The sequence below is a fragment of the Thermobia domestica genome, chromosome 2, assembly GCF_964235325.1.
Source record: "Thermobia domestica chromosome 2, izTheDome1.hap1.1, whole genome shotgun sequence".
NCBI classification, from domain to species: Eukaryota; Metazoa; Arthropoda; class Insecta; order Zygentoma; family Lepismatidae; genus Thermobia; species Thermobia domestica.
In genome coordinates, this window is record NC_137455.1 from 232,141,994 (window position 1) to 232,159,533 (window position 17,540).

The window sequence follows — 17,540 nt, forward strand, 5'->3', positions numbered from 1 at the left end:
AACACGACAGTTTTTCTTTCCAAAAAAAAGCACCTAGCATGAGGCGAGAGAGTTTATAAATGTTTTTCGGTGTATGAAGTTGCACTATGTTTCGGGGTTTTTCGGTTCTAATTTTTTCCTGTGAGTAAGCTGATGGACGAGATGGTGCATCTTGTAGCAGGTAGAACGTTTAGTAATTCTGAGAAAATTAACCGGATTTTCAGTACACCAAATCCTGTATAGATTTAGAAATAATGAAAGATCAGAGTGAAAAAGTGCGAGTGGGCCGAAAACAGATCTTGTGTCTTCGACGTACAATAAGTTTAAGATCAGGGCTGTATGGAGTGTAGTGTATCCAAGCTTTAATATTGTGTCGGTGGTCAACTTTCCGGTGAAGGAAGGCTCTATTCTCAGGTCTGACGCGCGTCAGTCGAACTTTCAACTTCTTTAGTGTTTTAGTGTTCGATGTACCGCTCGTATACCTTTGGGAAGAAACTCTGTGGACAACGCCATTCACAAGTCAGTATTACTTCTTCCTCACCCTGATCTTGCATAGAGCGTCTTTTACATCTATCCTAAACTGAAGGAACACTTTAAGGAATCGTACTATTTATCAGATGAGGATCTCCAGCGCTGTGATCGTGATGTCGCTTCAAAGGCTAGGAACTCTACCGTGACGACGCTATGGGAGGATTTGCGCCATTGGTGGAAGTGCACGGAAGTAAGTTGTGACTGTGGAGAAATGGTGTACACATTGTTTATTATTTCATTAAGTATTGTTCACTATAATTATCAAAACGCAACACTGTTCAGCCTACTCCCGTAAGCAAAGAAAAGATCAATTACAGCTGCTCCGGCAATTTTCCCTTGTCTCCTTTTAGTCGTAAGTCCGAGCAGAATAAATCAAAATCTAGAAGAAAAATAAATGATAATTGTAAATCGACAACATATCGATCACTTAAAAAAGCTCTGTTATTCTTTTGTTTCATTATTGAGCTCAGATCACGAGAAATATTTCAACTGCTCTGTAGTAATTGAACATTTTTCGTTTAATCTCCCAAAGAGTCTGAAATACTGACTTCAGTGACCAGTTTACATCCCTGAAATCAGTATTTACTTGAATAACAGTATATGAAGAAGATAGATTCAGTAGGGTTAATAAGCAGATATGAAATCCCTTTTGTAGCAATGAATGAAACTAATGTTTAGAATTTGTGATGAAAGAGCTTTTCCGCAGCCTATAGTCTTTAACTTGTTAATTGTCTATTTTGATTCATTAAGCTGTTCAATTTCTCTCTTTTTATCCGTATCTGTTGCAACTTCCCAAAGAGAAATACATACGTTGACTTTAACCTTTGGTTCTTGAAATAATATACTTCATGTACAGCTTTTATACACGTACTTATAGGCGATAGATAAGTATCGTATTAAGATTAGTTTTCACCATTATTTGGACCCAATATTTGCATATAAGAAACATCGCATTATCCCTTTGCCGAATCTGGGTGTAGTTACAAAAGATGATACTTTTTGTGTGTGTTTTTTCAGACTGCTGTCCATTGCTTACAAAATGTAATTTCCTTTTTTCTTTGATTATTGAATTAAAGTAATATACCGTATTCATTGCGTATCATAGAGCAAACCTCTGCAGGTATGAGAATGAATGCAGTAAGAAAGTTAGCACTTACATTCAAATAAATTAGTATAAGGTGGTCCAAAAGTGGGCGTACCCCCGTTTAGTTTCAACAGTATAGTGTTAGTTATGGTAGAATGTCTGTACACAGCTACCTTGAAGTCGTAAGAGTCATAAACAAAGGTATGATCACCATCCATGTCATAACACAACTGAATTCTGCACAAAGTTCTGGCAGATGTTTTGCGGAGATACTCCGGAGTCAACGAGGGTGAAGGCGTGTTCCACAGCTGCTCGTAATTCCTGCGTTGTGTGATATCGAGTGTTTCTTACGTGTTGCTTCATGAAAGCCCAGGGAGCATTGTCTGATATCGTCAGATCGGGACTTCTTGGAGGCCTGGCAAAGAGCTGGATGCACAACCTCTTCCAATCCAGCGGCCAGGAAACGTCTGATTCAGGAACTGATCTGATAACTGTTGCCAAGCAAAAAACAAATGGATAGCAATGTTGCCAGACAATGCAAAGGAATGTTACCAGACACTGCCAAGCAGTGTTACCAAACAAATGTAGGTATAACCAAAAACCGTCAGAAAACACCAATTAGAGGTACGCCCACTTCCGGACCTCGCTGTATAAGCGTAAATTAATTACCTACAAATGTTCTTGATATTTCATTCTTTTCCAGATGCCAGAACAGTCGTAATATTAATGCTTCTTGGAAGATATTTCCCATCTGTGACCACGTGTATCAAAAGGAAAGACGGAGGTGGATTATGGAAACCTTCCAAATATGAGGCACAGCAAGGATTCCTTTTTCATGTCAGAGTATGTACCATTATGTAATATAATGTATTAATATCTACACTTGATTACAACGAAATATATCATTAACATTTAATTAGTGATTGGAGAATGGAGAACATTGCACGAAACCTTATCGAACAAACAAACAAACAAAAAAATCAGCTTTTCTGGAAAAACTGCTACGCTCAAACAAAAATATTGTGTAAGCAAACACCATTTTCATCAAACCACGATCCACTCTGGCTCACCACGTGTCACCATGATCTACTGATCTATTTCGACCTACTGACCGAATGTCGAGAGTGGATCAAAGTGGAATGTGTTATATTGAGGACTACAATGAGTCAGTTGTTATTGTTGGGTTAGGGTAGTCATACGTAACAGTGGAACATGTAAATGTAACCCAAGATCCACTAAAGTATACTCAAAATTATCCCCACGTGATCCATAGCCACTGACCCGCTCCATCTTTGATGTGCTCTCAATTGATATGATTACCATACCATATCAAGAGGATCATATTGGTGGTACATGGAAACAAAAAAGTTTGTTTAAGAAAAGGCCCCCTCGGGACAGCACGCCCTTGGTGGAGTGAGCTATCAACCATATTTTGCAATATACATGACTCTTCTTCATGCAATTAGTAAAGCATATATCGGTGTATGTGACGCGATTTGTATCTTACGAAGATATCGTGAACCTAAGTTGTGTAGATAGAAAGGAATATGCGTAAAATAGGAAAACACAATATTCATTAGTAGCCCCGCGTGACGTAGTCGCTAACGCCCTCGCCTTTGGTGCGAGCGGTTCTGGGTTCGATTCGCTTTAAGATCACTCGATCAAAGAAGTGTAACAGCGTTTTCAGGCCAATCATCCTGAGTGCTTTTTCCTGGGTTGAGTGAGTTTTTTTTGTTTTTTAATCGCGTCGGATAATATAAACACAGTGAACGATGCTAAAAATGCCGGGATGGTACCTAACACACAGGTCCCAGGCCGCTTCCTTCCCCATCCATTCCTTTCTTGCTTCCCCTCTCTCGGATTGTGTGCTCTCCGAGGGACGACATCCCCCAAACGTGACGAACTTAAGGCCGACCTAAAAGTTACTCCTTCGTTGCTAGTACACTTATCTCCTTTGTTGGGCGACTGCGTTCAATTTCCCGGGGGGAAGGGGGAGGGGATTTTAGGATGTTATTCGTATTTTCGGTTCCACTGTAGGTTTATGCCTTATGAAGTTCCCGTGATGAAACCCTATATTCCAATAACAATAGTAAACGTAAAAATGCTGTAAAACTTTCGGTAAATGCTATGTAAACTTTCTAAAACATAAGTAGAGGTTAAATATGTTTATGGTCATGGATAAAATGTTTACTTGGCTCAAAACAGCTTTTTCCCAGTGTCTTTAAAAATGTTCTTCATTCAACCCTTCAAATATTGGAACTATGATAGCACTCCTTTCTTCATTTTATGGCATAAATAAGTAAGAAGTGTTTATACTCGAGGTAATGATATGTGTGTAATATCAATCTTATAAAAATACTAAGCAGCACGTAGGGGAACTGCACCAACCTTTTCGCGATCATTATTTTAAAAACTAATTCATTGATATTGTAGCATCCTTGCTTTTCAAATTTCCGCAAAGGTTTTTCTTTCTTCTTCCTGGAGATTTGTAACGTCAAGAATTGCGGTCATTGAGGTACAGGATATAAATTTATTTTATCTTTAAAATATCCGTGCTTATTTTATGTCTGGGTGTTGTAACCGGCCTCAGTTCGTGGTCCATGTTCGGGCTGTCATTTATTTGTAACCGGCTGTAGTTCTGTTCGCTGTCCTCGGCTCGTGGTATTACCAATAAGTATACTCCTGATACTTTAACTTACCTGGACAGGACGACGAAGACCTCTCCAAGAAAGGTTACAAATTGTTTCCCAAAAAGCTCGTCGGTCTCAATAATGAGGTGAGCATTAGGCGCCGAGAGGTTCGGGTGTCTCGTCTCGAAAATCTCACGGACGATCAGACGGTCATCCAGACCATAACGCACACAAACACCACTCATACATACAACGAAAACACACTGGGTTAAATGACACTATACTTATTTATTAGAACACTATTTTGAAAAAAAAAATAACGAAGAGAAATTAACACAACACTGGACATTAATAAATTTTGCCGCTGAAATTACGTTTTGCCCTTTTGGGGTAATATAGCCCTTTATATATATATATATATGATTACAATTGAGATATCACTACAAATTCTTCTCTCACACCCTTGACACACTTGGGGGGTAGCACTGGGGAAAAGTTGTCTGGATCGTCCCACGATGAATCCAGTTGTTACGCTGAACAGTCCTGCAGCGTAAAGGTGAATCTTCAGTAAAGTAACGAAAAGAAGATCTCCACCGTGGAATACAGATATTGGAGGGCGCGTATGTAACATTTTAAACGCACAAGGTCTGCGGACCTGGGATTTCACTAGTTGGGGCTAGCCGTAAGAAATCGTTCTTCACCGGCTAAATAGCTTGTGCCCCTTAACACAACTTATGTTTGAAGTTCAACGCGAGATGCGTGGTTGCATCTTCCAGACCTGGAGTCAAACTCCCCGAGCATCCAAGCTCAAGCTACGGGTTGCAATGGTCAACGGAAAAGTGTTGGCAGTTCATTTCAAAAATCACTCAGTTACTCACCAGTATGCACATACAAACAGAATATAGAAAACAATTTATGTTAATTTTAGTCAACTGCCTATAATGCACTAGACACGGCGATAACACTGGCGTGAGAAAGTACAGATAACGAACTACGAAAATTGTGAGGCTGGTGCCACTTTGGCTACTGGGACATCTGGTCAGCCCGTATTTCTCTAATCTATTGTAATGTTTCCATAAGCGATTAAAGAAAGCACTTAATTCAGTTCCAAATAACTGCAGAATATATACTGTGTATATAATGAGTCAGGGAGAAACACTGAAATGGTAAGTCACTAACTGAAATGTTCTCAGTAAAATCAATGTTTTAAATATATGTATGAGAAAACGATGAAAGACTTCTTTGTCCAATTGTGTGGGAAGGAAGCAATTCCCACCAAAGAAAGAACTTATGTGCTTTGCAGAATAAAGTATAAATCGAAAATAATGATCACTGTCTTGACAAAATATACAGAGTGTCCACAAAAAATCCTTCTATAACCTGGTAGCGGTTATAGTGTGATTCCAAGTTTGCCAAATTTAATTGAAATATTTGTTACTGTGAATGTAAACCATTAAGTGTAAGCTTAGGACAATTTTATTTATGTCGCAGTTATCTATTCACGTAACTACTGTCAAGTTTATAAGTGCAATAATTCAGATTGTTTTCTTTGTGATTATTCTCAAACCTTATACCGTGCTAAAGGGTAGATTCCTCTAAGGAACTTTACTTAATTTTCCCAGAACTTTTCTTAATTGCATCGGATAATACAAACACAATGAACGGTATTAAAAATGTACAACTCAAGGGGTATAATAATACATTCGAAATACTGTCATATTAACCTACTTAATTTTCCCAGAACTTTTCTTAGTTGCATCGGATAATACATACACAATGAACGGTATTAAAAATGTACAACTCAAGGGGTATAATAATACATTCGAAATACTGTCATATTAACCTATATTAGTTTTCAAGACATTTCATATCGCGCAGAGGTAACTCGCGTCAATTATGACCTCATTACATTACATTTCTAGTATAGAAGAATGCCTGAAAACAGTTGGTAGCAGTTTAATTGGATTGCTATATATATTATTGGTGCACCTCGTGTTTAAAATACAAGCTCATTTTAATTATACGTGTATTTGTAGTTTTTGGAATTTGATAACGTGTTAATAGGTGTGTAACGTGATAATAATTCTGTGTACATGACTTACAGGAAGCGTCCGATCTTCAAACAGAGTTAGAAAGGCATCATCTAAAGAAGCAGCGTTTTGGATGTAGTGCCCGTCGTTGTCGCTTCAAAAATAGACGAACCTCAAGCCTTCTACGTGAGTATTGAGGATAATCTCTACAGAGTTGAAACTCCACTGAAAGCAATCGATAGCACATTCAAGTCGTTTCAAGTACTGGATGCAGAATATCCGAAGGAATCGGAACAGGTGTGGACATTTGTGCAGAAACATATGTACAAAATTGAAAATGACAGCTACAAGAATTTTCCTTCAGTGAACACGCATATCTCTGAAATATCAAAGATCTAGTACCGTGTAATGGCGGGAAAGGTTGTTTTCCGTTAATCATTTAGTTTGTAAAATAGTTTTTTCATGTATATACGTTTTTTTAGTTTGTAAGAAGATGCCTAAGTGTTTTGTTTGTCATAGTGACTTAAGAACGAGTCAGTTTCGGTTACTTCATTTAAAATTTTGTCACAAATTAGGTGCCATGAGCCCCTTTCGTTGTGGGGAATCATTGTGTGGACGCGAATTTGATAACGCCAATTCACTCCGCAATCACTTGCTGAAACACGAAAGAACAAGTACGGGTGGTGATGGGAACCAGCCTTTTCGTGGATACCAAAATGAGGTGTGTCACATCAATGTTGAGAGACAGTTGTCTGATAATGGTGATATACCAATTGAAACTTTTGTGGAAAGCCTTTCTCTTGAAGATTACCGTGAGGCTGTAAAGGAGGAAGCCCTTCTTTTTATTACTAAACTGTATAGTCAATGTAACTTAACCAGAACTCATATACAAAACCTTTACGACTGGGTACACGGGTTTATGGGCGGAGTGTGATGCAACTGCTAAGAGAGAAAATTTTACAAACGCTTCGAGGAAATCATGTTGATGATAATACAGTAACTGAAGTAATGAATATGTTTAGTATAATGTCCAGTCCATTTTATAGCTTGGAAACCGAATATAGGCGATTTGGCATGTAAGAGACAATGGGCAGTTTGATAAAACCAATTGATTATGTTATTGGACAGAAATTGTCTTCAAAGAGAAAGAAAGGCGAGGTTTCGGTGGAAACATTACAAGTGCTTGGAAAGTTTGTGCCTATGCGAAAAATGCTTAAACGATTTTTGGAGTTACCGAATGTTCTGTCAACGTTACTCCACTTCAAGAACAGTGCAGATCAAGAGACTGAAGTACTTTTCAGTAGTGTGCAAGGACTGCATTGGAGAAACGAGGTAACGGTTTCTGATGATCGTTTGATATTACCTTTATTTCTTTACTTTGACGATTATGAAATTAACAATCCTTTAAGTGGGCATGCTGGTACAAAAAAGATAGGGGTAGTTTATTATACAATTGCATGTATTCCACCGGAGTTTTTTGCGAAACTAGAGAACATATTTCTCGCCTTACTCTTTCATTCAAATGATAGAAAAACTTTCGGTAATAAAGCAACCTTTTCAATTCTTATTGAAGAGTTGCGTTCCCTAGAATGTGAAGGTATATGTGTAATGATAATGGTTCAGAAGTACAGATTTATTTTAAGTTGTGTGCTATTACAGGTGACAATCTTGGATTGAATTCCGTTCTTGGCTTTACAGAGTCATTTTCTGCTAAGTACTGTCACAATTCTCGGTATCGCGGTCAGAATGTTTCCTGTATCTATTAGCTACAATAGTTAAAAAGGAAACTAAATGTGACCTCGAGTGACTTAACCACACCTGATTGGACAAATCCTGTAATAAAGATATTATTAAAGCAAGTAAATTACAACTAGGTATCATTCACACCAGCACACAATCTTAATACCTAAAGTGAGTGAAGGTGGGTGATTAAAGTTATAGATTTTATTGAAAGAAATTCCAAAAAATGTTAAATTAAAATATTTAATGCAATTCAGATTCCTTCAAAACAATTATAACAATAATTAAGTTTCAAAATTCTTTAAATAAATCCTTAATAGGTCCTGAATTTCGAAGGTGGTGTTCAAAAATTTAATAGAAAATCCTCTACTCTAACAATTTAAGTTAATTTTCGCAAGGCAGAGATCATTTACAGTAATTTAGATCAAGAATGAAGACAACACTATCAAAACTCTCAAATCATTAAATATTAAATGTTAAATTGAATTCTATAATTCAAAAACAGCAAAGGTAACAACCACGTCAATTAATTTATCTCACTGTAACAAACAGGTATCGTGACTTTCAAAGTAGCCTCGTATATTTATTATCAATTTAGTTCTGAACTATTTATTTCTTTATTTCTCTCTGTATTCTTAATTAAGGAATATGCGCAGTGATCGTGCTACTAAAATCCAATTCAACTAACTACAGTACTTTTAACTAACATTAATACTTCACACTTACCATAACTCAGCAGGAAATAATAGTTACAGAAAAGCAGAGGTAGTTACCATTCTCTTCTCCAGCTCCTCTTGGGTCTTAATGACTGTTCCATTACGATACCATACCATAAAGTGCAGTGCACGCGAATATTTCAATCATTTCAAAATTTAAGAAAAAAATTTATTCGGACGGACAGTATGTTCTAAATTTTAATCAAATTTTATTTATTTTGTTTCAAATTTACATTCGAAACCTAACCAAAAAATCCAGGAAAACTAATATAACAGTAAATGCATTTAACAGCAATTAATTAGTTAATTAGCTAACTAATGAAGTTTTCATTAACAGCACTGTAAGAAGATTAAACTATTTCCACAGCAGGAAATACCAATTTATATTTTACTTTAGTTCTTGAGAAATAGTTACACCTTTAAGAAAGGAAACACAGATTAATTAAACCCTATCTTAATTACGGCAATTACGGTAATTAACAAACATTTTTACTAAATTACTTTAGTCCTTCAATAACTATAATCAAGTTATTAGAGACGGTTTATATTTTAAAATTTAATTGACTATTTTCAAAATGAACGAAAACTGAAGTAATTAGGAATTTAAATTACCGTTAATTAGCAACAAAGTTTAATAATGAACAAAAAGAAGTTATGGAAATCCTTCTCATATTAGTTACCACGAGAGTATGCAATTTAAGGGTGGAATTTTATCACTTGAATTTACGTTTTACTTTTTTTTTCCCCATTTATAGTTGCCCAGTTAAATTTCTCACTCGACCTTCAATGGCACAACGAAAGCAAGAAAGGCACTAGACACGTTGACGTATCACACGTGTTCCGTCTCTCACATAACAGCATTTGAATTTAACGTATTTTTCAGCTTTTAAAAGGGTTTAATACGGAAGTATTATTAAAAAGAATTAGACCTTTTTTAATTTCATTTCATTCACTTGCAAGATACGTCTTCTTTAACACTACTTCACACACTAGAAACACAAGTAACCTTTTCACTTTTAAACTGATTCAACTTTATAGAACTTAATTAGACACAATTTAAATTAAGCCTTTTAAAACTCTCAGTAATTTAGCACTAAGTTTAGAAGCACAGTTATAGTTAAGGAACTCTTCACAATGTTATACGAGGCTCAGCTATATCGAACACTTCGACCACGTTTTACATTTTTCTAAAAAGAACAACTTTCGGCGCGAAATAATGAAAGTCGAATACTTGAGTCCAACCCGTGTTGGCTCAATAAACTACGAAACAGTTATAAGGTGCAGCGGACCAGAATGGCATATATAAGACCAAGACTCTCGCTACTGCGCAGGGCCCAACTCGTTACATACGTCACTCTAGAATGCTGCGCTACACTGAAGTGGTTGTGAATGTTAAAAAAAAAAAAAAAAAGAATGGATTCTCTGCCGTATTACAAGTATTACTCAGTTAACATATAGACATATATATATCATTTTAAAGCTTTTTTAACGATCTTTGCAATGAAAGTATTCTCATTTCAATACAACAATGTATAACAAAATAATTATTCAAAAACAAATTTTTTAAACTTTCATACTTTTTCAAAAAAAGAAAACAAAAAGAGTAATTTTCATAATGAAGCTATTAACAAAAATGTAACGATTTTACAATCGTTACAGTACCCTTGCAGGTTTTGCCTTACATCAAAAACAGATTTACAGGCGCAGTCAAGAGAAAACATCCGGAATTTGCGGGACGTTGAGAATTATGAACTACATGTAATTCTCGAAGATGCTTCACAGACAGGAGTAAAAGAGAATAGCACTTGGAACATGTTGCCGAGTTTTCATGTTACCAAAAATTACAGTGTGGACGTGATGCATGATCTTTAGGAAGGGGTGGGAAACTATGATATGATGCATATTTTGAAGTACTACATCAACGAAACACGTCTTTTCACAATGGATATTTTAAACAGTAGGATTTCGGCCTTTGCAAGCATGTCAGATGACGTAAATAAGCCGGCACCTTTATCTTCTGAAAATCTTGAAAAGAATAAATTAAACTTGTCTGCTGCTGAAATGTTATTTCTCATAAGGTACTTTGGTTTGATAATGGGTGACTTAATCCCCGAGGAAAATATCGTTTGCAAATTTTATATTCTGCTAAGAGAAATAACAGTCATATTAACATCAAAAGTTATTCACGTAAACACTTCTGAATTACTTTGTACATTAATTGAAGAACATCATGAGATATACAAATCTTTTTTTCAGGATACATTAAAACCTAAGCATCATCACATGGTTCACTATCCACGTTTAATGCGACATATAGGACCACTTGTTTTCACATGGTGTATGAGGTATGAATCCAAACACCAACCGTCCAAGATTGCTGCCCGTATTGCTTATTGTCGAAAGAATGTTCTAGAAACTATAGGTTTGAAACACCAGTTGCAGATATGTTATAAGTTCTTTCAGAAAAACGGTTTTCATATTCAACAAGAAATTGGACCTGGAGCAAAGATATACCTTTCACAAGATCAGAATTTTCCATTGTTTTCAATGTGTTTACCTCCTTCGTTGTTGAAACTTTATCGGTCAGTAGCTTGGTGCATATACAACGGATTTGTGTTCAAGTGTTGCATGGTAGCGTTCGAAATTCATGAAGATGGTTTAAACTTTTATAATATATAAAAAAAAAAAAAAAAAAAAAAAAAATTGTTAGACGCGCTTACGCACATTTTCCTTCTATGTAAGAAAATGAAAACAGTTGGCTATGACGGTCACTACTGTGCATATCATTTGTCTTTCACGCAAGAGTGGATCTGCATACCAGTAAATTTGAATTTTGCAGGGCCTCCTACGTATTATAAGATAATCGATAATGACAACATATATGTTTCTGTTTCGGTATGATTTTGTGTTGCATGTGGGGCAGTGTTTTCTAACATAATCGTAATAGGGCTCGAGCATAAGAAAATGTTTCCTAATCCATGTGATTTTCAGTCAAACAACATTATATCCACTAGCAAAGCATTTGCAATGAAACATACATTCCTGTACTACTAGATGTTTTGCCTGCATGATCCTATGGCCACCGAAGTAGGAACTAAACTTTTAAAAAACATGGTTGGTTATATGTAAATTTTATACAGATTTTTTGTTCGGAATAGAAAAAGGTTACATATCGAGTGTAAGGAAAAGATCGCACAGCTTGGACAGAATCTGACTCTACAGCTGAAATGGAACGAAAATGTCTTACGATATTTTGTCCTCCGAGGTTCCCTTTTGAAGTGACAGACGGGTAAAATTTGGACTATGAGGTAACACCTTGCGGTACTCTGTAGAAACAAGTGATATCGGCTTTGGAGTTTAGTTTAAACCTCTTCGTTATCTAAGGTTTTTTAAATCAGTTTCTTTTATTTTTAACAACAAAATGGCTAGATTTGAAACGGCATGTTTTGTCATGATCTGGGCACAGAAAGCTTCCTTTTGTACGACATTTATTCAATTTGACATTTTAAAGTACGTTTTCATCTCTTCACATTTTCCCGCCACATTTCAGACCTTTTGCTGCATTCGATATTCCATACTTTTATTTAAAAAAAGAAGAAGAAGAAGAAAAGAAAAATGACAAAGAGCTTTGAAGTTAGGTACCTTCGTTTGAAGTACGGCACTTTCCTCTACTCCACGATAAACACCATTCCAAAGTCGCTGCTATCAAGTCTTGTTACCGACAACCCGTGCGATATTGCCATATCGACCAAACTTTACCGGTCTCTCCCTTCCAAAAGGGGGCCTTAAAGGACAACTTTATAAAGACATTTTCGTATCGTTTTAGCTGTAGAATCAAGTCTGTCTGCCTGTGCTACCTTTTCCTTACACCCGATATATATAAAACCGCTTTGGAAAAGGAATCCGTGTACCCAGTCGCAAAAGTTTGTATGGGTTCTGGTTCCTTTATAAGAATGTAACTTGGATTTGCTAATGAAAAGGATTTAGTGTTACCGAAATGGGTTTAAAAGAAAAGTTAAACAATATTGCGTGAAAGCAAGGTAAATTGTTGTCTGCCATCTTTAATTCTAAGTATTTTTTTTTTTAATTGGGAAGGATGTCATGTGACACTAAGTTTAAACTACTAAAAAGATATTTATGAAAGCAGTTTTTAATGGGTTTCTGCAATTCTAATATAAATGTGTCAAAGTCAAGAACCGTATCTTGGGAAGGTGTCCGTCTTAAGAAAAAACATATGATGCCATTAAATTCCGATTATGTGGTAGTATGATGTGTCGTACGTCGAAAAGAATAGCTTTTATTGATTACAAATACATTGCTAGTGGTCATAATATTTCTTTATTCAAAATCTCACTGAATTACATAACCATTTACTATAACCTTTACTGAGTTCAAACTATACTTTGTTCTAATTTTAGAGTTGAAAATATGCTATTGGACGTAAGATTGAATCCAGGACGTCAGCCTGACGATTCCTGTTCTGATCCTTGGTGCACTAACAAAATTTTTACTCCTTAAAATGTAGATACTTGCAGGAGCTGCTCCAATTTCTTTGTTATACATTTTGTCTCCTCATTTTATTTTAAACTTATAAAAATAAGGAAAGGTTCTAGGAGAAATCGAATACTATTAAGGAATGAAAACCACAGGCGTGACGTCGCGAAAATCAAATGCCATTAACTCTTAAAAAGAGATAGGTACGGAAACATGTAGCGAACCTATGATAGAACATGAATCAGTAGATATTCTTTCGTATTGTAACGTTTATATTATGTGTTACGAAACGTTACGCTAACGATGGTTCTAATTATTGTCCCTTGTATTTAAGTATTTTATTTGTCCTTGTGCCTTTTCTTACAAGTCTTATTACTGCTTAGCAAATACTTTCGTATTATTGTTAGATGCAAATAATGCATATTGTACCAAGAAAATAATTTCAGAAAATGTAAAATAATAATAATTACTTCTAACGGAAATATTCGTCGTGAAATTGTGTCGTTTGTAATCCAGTCTGTCTGGGTTTCTAATGTAAATTTTTGTTTGCGTTTATCATGTTAAATAATGTCATGTGTATGATGGGGTACCCAGTTTCCGCAGTGTCTGTACAGTAAAATTCCGGCAGATGGCTCCTCGTGCATCACTTGGTGGTCAATGCTTAAGCGACTTTGTGCTAGAAGATCACGTTTAATTTTTGCATATATTTTCCACTCGTGTGTTTCGTGATGGCAGTTTCGCTTGAGTGTTGTATACTGTTAAATCCTCGGCCCTTGAAGTTGATTTCCATTCTGAAGAAGAAGAAAGTGTTACACGGTGCAGAGTTGGGTAAATCCGATGGAAAGTTAGTAGTATAATTTTTTTCACAGTCTTTACAGCAAGTCTCTACAAAGCCTTTACAGTAATCCTCCCATGTTCTCTTCGTGGTACAAAATCCTATGCCGATTGACGGGTATCCTGAACGGACATTATTTTCAACCGATGTTCTGTCACTTTTAACATGCTCTTACGTTTGACCATGGCCTAAAGCATCTTTTCCAAATGTTGACTTCAACATTTCATGTGTTTCTGAAGCAGATTTTCTAGCTTTACCTAGTTTCATAAATTTCGTCACCTTCAATTTCGCTGTTACTCAGCGCATAACTGGGGGAAGATACGCTTAAAAACTAAATGCGACTTCCTAGGACAAAGCCGCTTAGGGCACTGAGTCACAAAGGATGTACGAGGAATTGCTTGGTGGTGTTTAATTATTCTAGCTTAAACTTCACGAGCTGCAAAACTATTTTGAAAACTTTTCAGTACTCCGTTATATACGGTACACTTTAGAAAGAAAGAAAAAAAATTGAGAGATTAAATGACATTAGAAATACGCACTACCAACTCCAAAAAGCTTTTTGAAAAATAAGTAATAATAAAATGATAAGGAAAATTCAGTTGACATAGCGAAACACTAATTCAGTTCAATCTTCTAAGCTTTATTTCATGCATGTTTCCGTATTATTTATCAAACGTAAGAAGAAACACATTTATTATGATGTAGGTATTGACACTAAAGAACCACATGGTAGTTACAAAACTTTCCATTTAAAAAAAGCAGTCTTGTAACATGTTTTGTATTTTTTTCATATTATTTACATTTTTAATGGAAACGGTTACCAAGTTTCAAAAGAATTGTGTATATTTGTTAAGTTGTACTCATTTTTTTTTCTTCTTGGTTTTCTGTCTAAGATAAAACTTAGCAGTTTTGATTGAAAAATGATTTATTGTATCAGTATTAGGAATGTGGAAAATAAATTAAAAATAAGTGCAATATGATCTTACAACAATAAAGCATTAGTGTTAAATTCATTAATAATAAAACGAATCAGCCATAAATCGTAATATAATATATTCATTATCAGTAAAACAGTAAGTCTACGTCTAATGGAATAATACATATATATATTTGTTTTCTTCTGATTCCTGTTCTGTGTGAATCAGTTTTAGCACAAATACTTGCCACTAAATTTTCAAGTTTGAATTTAGAATGTGAAATGAATCAGCATTTAATTTCATTTGATATTCATTTACATGCTCCTTACTAGAATCAATATATTTCTTGCTTGTATGCATACCGAAGTCGTAAGGAAATGAACTTTAGAACACTAATTCCTCTACTATGATTGACAGAGTTGATGTACCATATTCCGCTCAAGGGAGTAAAACTTTCAAATTTGAATATTTCATAATTTTGTGTTGAAACGTAACGGATATGGTGGAGGCGGATTGTCCTGCCAAGAACGTTTTTCTTTGTAGTTTTAAGGACTTTACGAGGACCAGGGTGTTCAAAGTTCATTTTCCTGCGAATTCGAGTTCTGAATCACCGTGTATATATGTGTATTGTATTAAGTGAATCTTGATTCTTCAAAACTTCTAGTTTATGTAATTGGGGTAATTCTTAATATCCAAATTAGAATTATATCTTGTCTAACAGTCTGGTTGTACACCTGACAGCATCTTCAGATAGAGAAAAATAGGATGGGAAAAGAATGGATTATAAAATTGAATACTTCGAGTTCTTCTCAATTTCCTTACCCACTATTTGCCATCTTATTTCCTCTCTCTGAAGATGGTGTCAGATGTACACTGAAACTGTAAGATGAAAAATAATTCTAATTTGGACACATCATCAATATGTGTCTTCCGTGTTCAGTTACTTGGAATAACTGTTATTTAGTAGCATCCACATTTTATAAAATACGTGTAAAAATATTAAGAAAGAAATGTAAATCAAAAGTATGTTAATATAATAAATATCTGGTTTACTATTTTTTTAAACCGTATATTTTCATTGCATTGATTAAAAGATTTATATACTTTCATAACTGCATTATTGTAAAGTTCCTTATTTGGTATTACTGTGCTGCATTTCTAATTTTTCTGTAATGTATACTTGATTAAAGGAAAATAAAAGTAGTTGTTATAAATGCTGTGTAATTTCTGATCTACATTGCATACCACCTCAGTTCCATTGTTATAGAAACAACACTGCATGGTTACGATAGCTATAAACACACCACCTTGATTCTGCTTCATATCAAACTTCACAGAAGATAAGACAAAAGTATTATTAGAAACATTTCCATTAACCATTTAAAGAAGTATTGAAATGGTTACTCGAACTCTTTCTAATAATACCTTTGTCTTATCTTCTGTGAAGTTTAATATGAAGCAGAATCAAGGTGGTGTGTTTATGCGTGTTGTTTCTATAACAATTCCGAAATTGTTCCACACACTATGCTAGATTGTTCTGTCAACAATCTAGCATGGTAACAGCAAACATACTTTATCTTCAATATTACAATACGGCATGGCTACCATAGCAATATAATGTGGTTATAGTACCTATGCAGGTTGTTCCATCTACCATCTTACATGGCTGCTTCAACAAGACGTTCTTGTTCACATAGCCATACCGTATTGTAGATATAGTCATATGATATTGCAACTACAGCAATATAGTATGGTTACATCAAGTATAAAATTTGGTGCACCTACCCTGCTATATGGTTGTCTCAATACGAAAGTATTGTTAAAATAGCCATACGTTATTTTAGGTACTGTAATTTAGTCTTGCAAATACAACAATATATAATGGTTACAATGACTATACGGTATGGTTGTCCACCTGTTATCGAACCATCTAGTATCTTTGCAATACCTATACGGTATAGTATTCGAAAAAATATGGTATTGTAGGCAGAGCTATAAAGGTATAGTTGGGATGTAGCTGTATTGTAATCTGCATGGTAATATTGACTATTAACTCCGATTATAGTTAAATTTAATATACAGAAATATGGCACTATTGCACATATGTATGGTAACAATAACCCGGATTTAATAGCCATACCTGTATGCTATTACTGGCCATAAGCATAGCTGTCCCTATATAAGCAATACTATTCTGGTATTATTAACCATTTAATGCTTATGCCAACTATACCATTTTTTAGGGTGTGGGTACATTAATGCACCCCTTTAAAAATTTTGGAGGGGTACATTGGCCCACCCTTTAAGGTTTGGAAATTGTCCAATTTAAACATTTGGTATCATAGTACGGGAGCCTAATATGTATTACTATTAATTTATGTGGTCCACTTTGTTCCCCTTTACGGGTAAAAAATTGCCAAAATATAAACGTAAGCGATACGTTGTACTACCTGTTCGGCTTTTGGCCCAATTTATCCCCCTTTGATGAGGTCCTGTTACCTTATATGGTTATATGAGCATGTATAGGGATTCTTTTTCTTGCAGAAGACATAGGTACATTGATGCACTCTTTAAAATTTGGTAG

General features: G+C 35.3%; 1 long non-coding RNA gene across 1 annotated transcript; it reads left to right on the forward strand.

The window, feature by feature from the left end:
* The first annotated feature begins 2,301 nt into the window (after window positions 1-2,301).
* On the forward strand, window positions 2,302-6,647 carry LOC145679802 (uncharacterized). Its single transcript, XR_014130554.1, has 2 exons — window positions 2,302-2,437; window positions 6,329-6,647. It is a non-coding gene; the product is annotated as an uncharacterized LOC145679802 (long non-coding RNA).
* The last annotated feature ends 10,893 nt before the right edge of the window (window positions 6,648-17,540 follow it).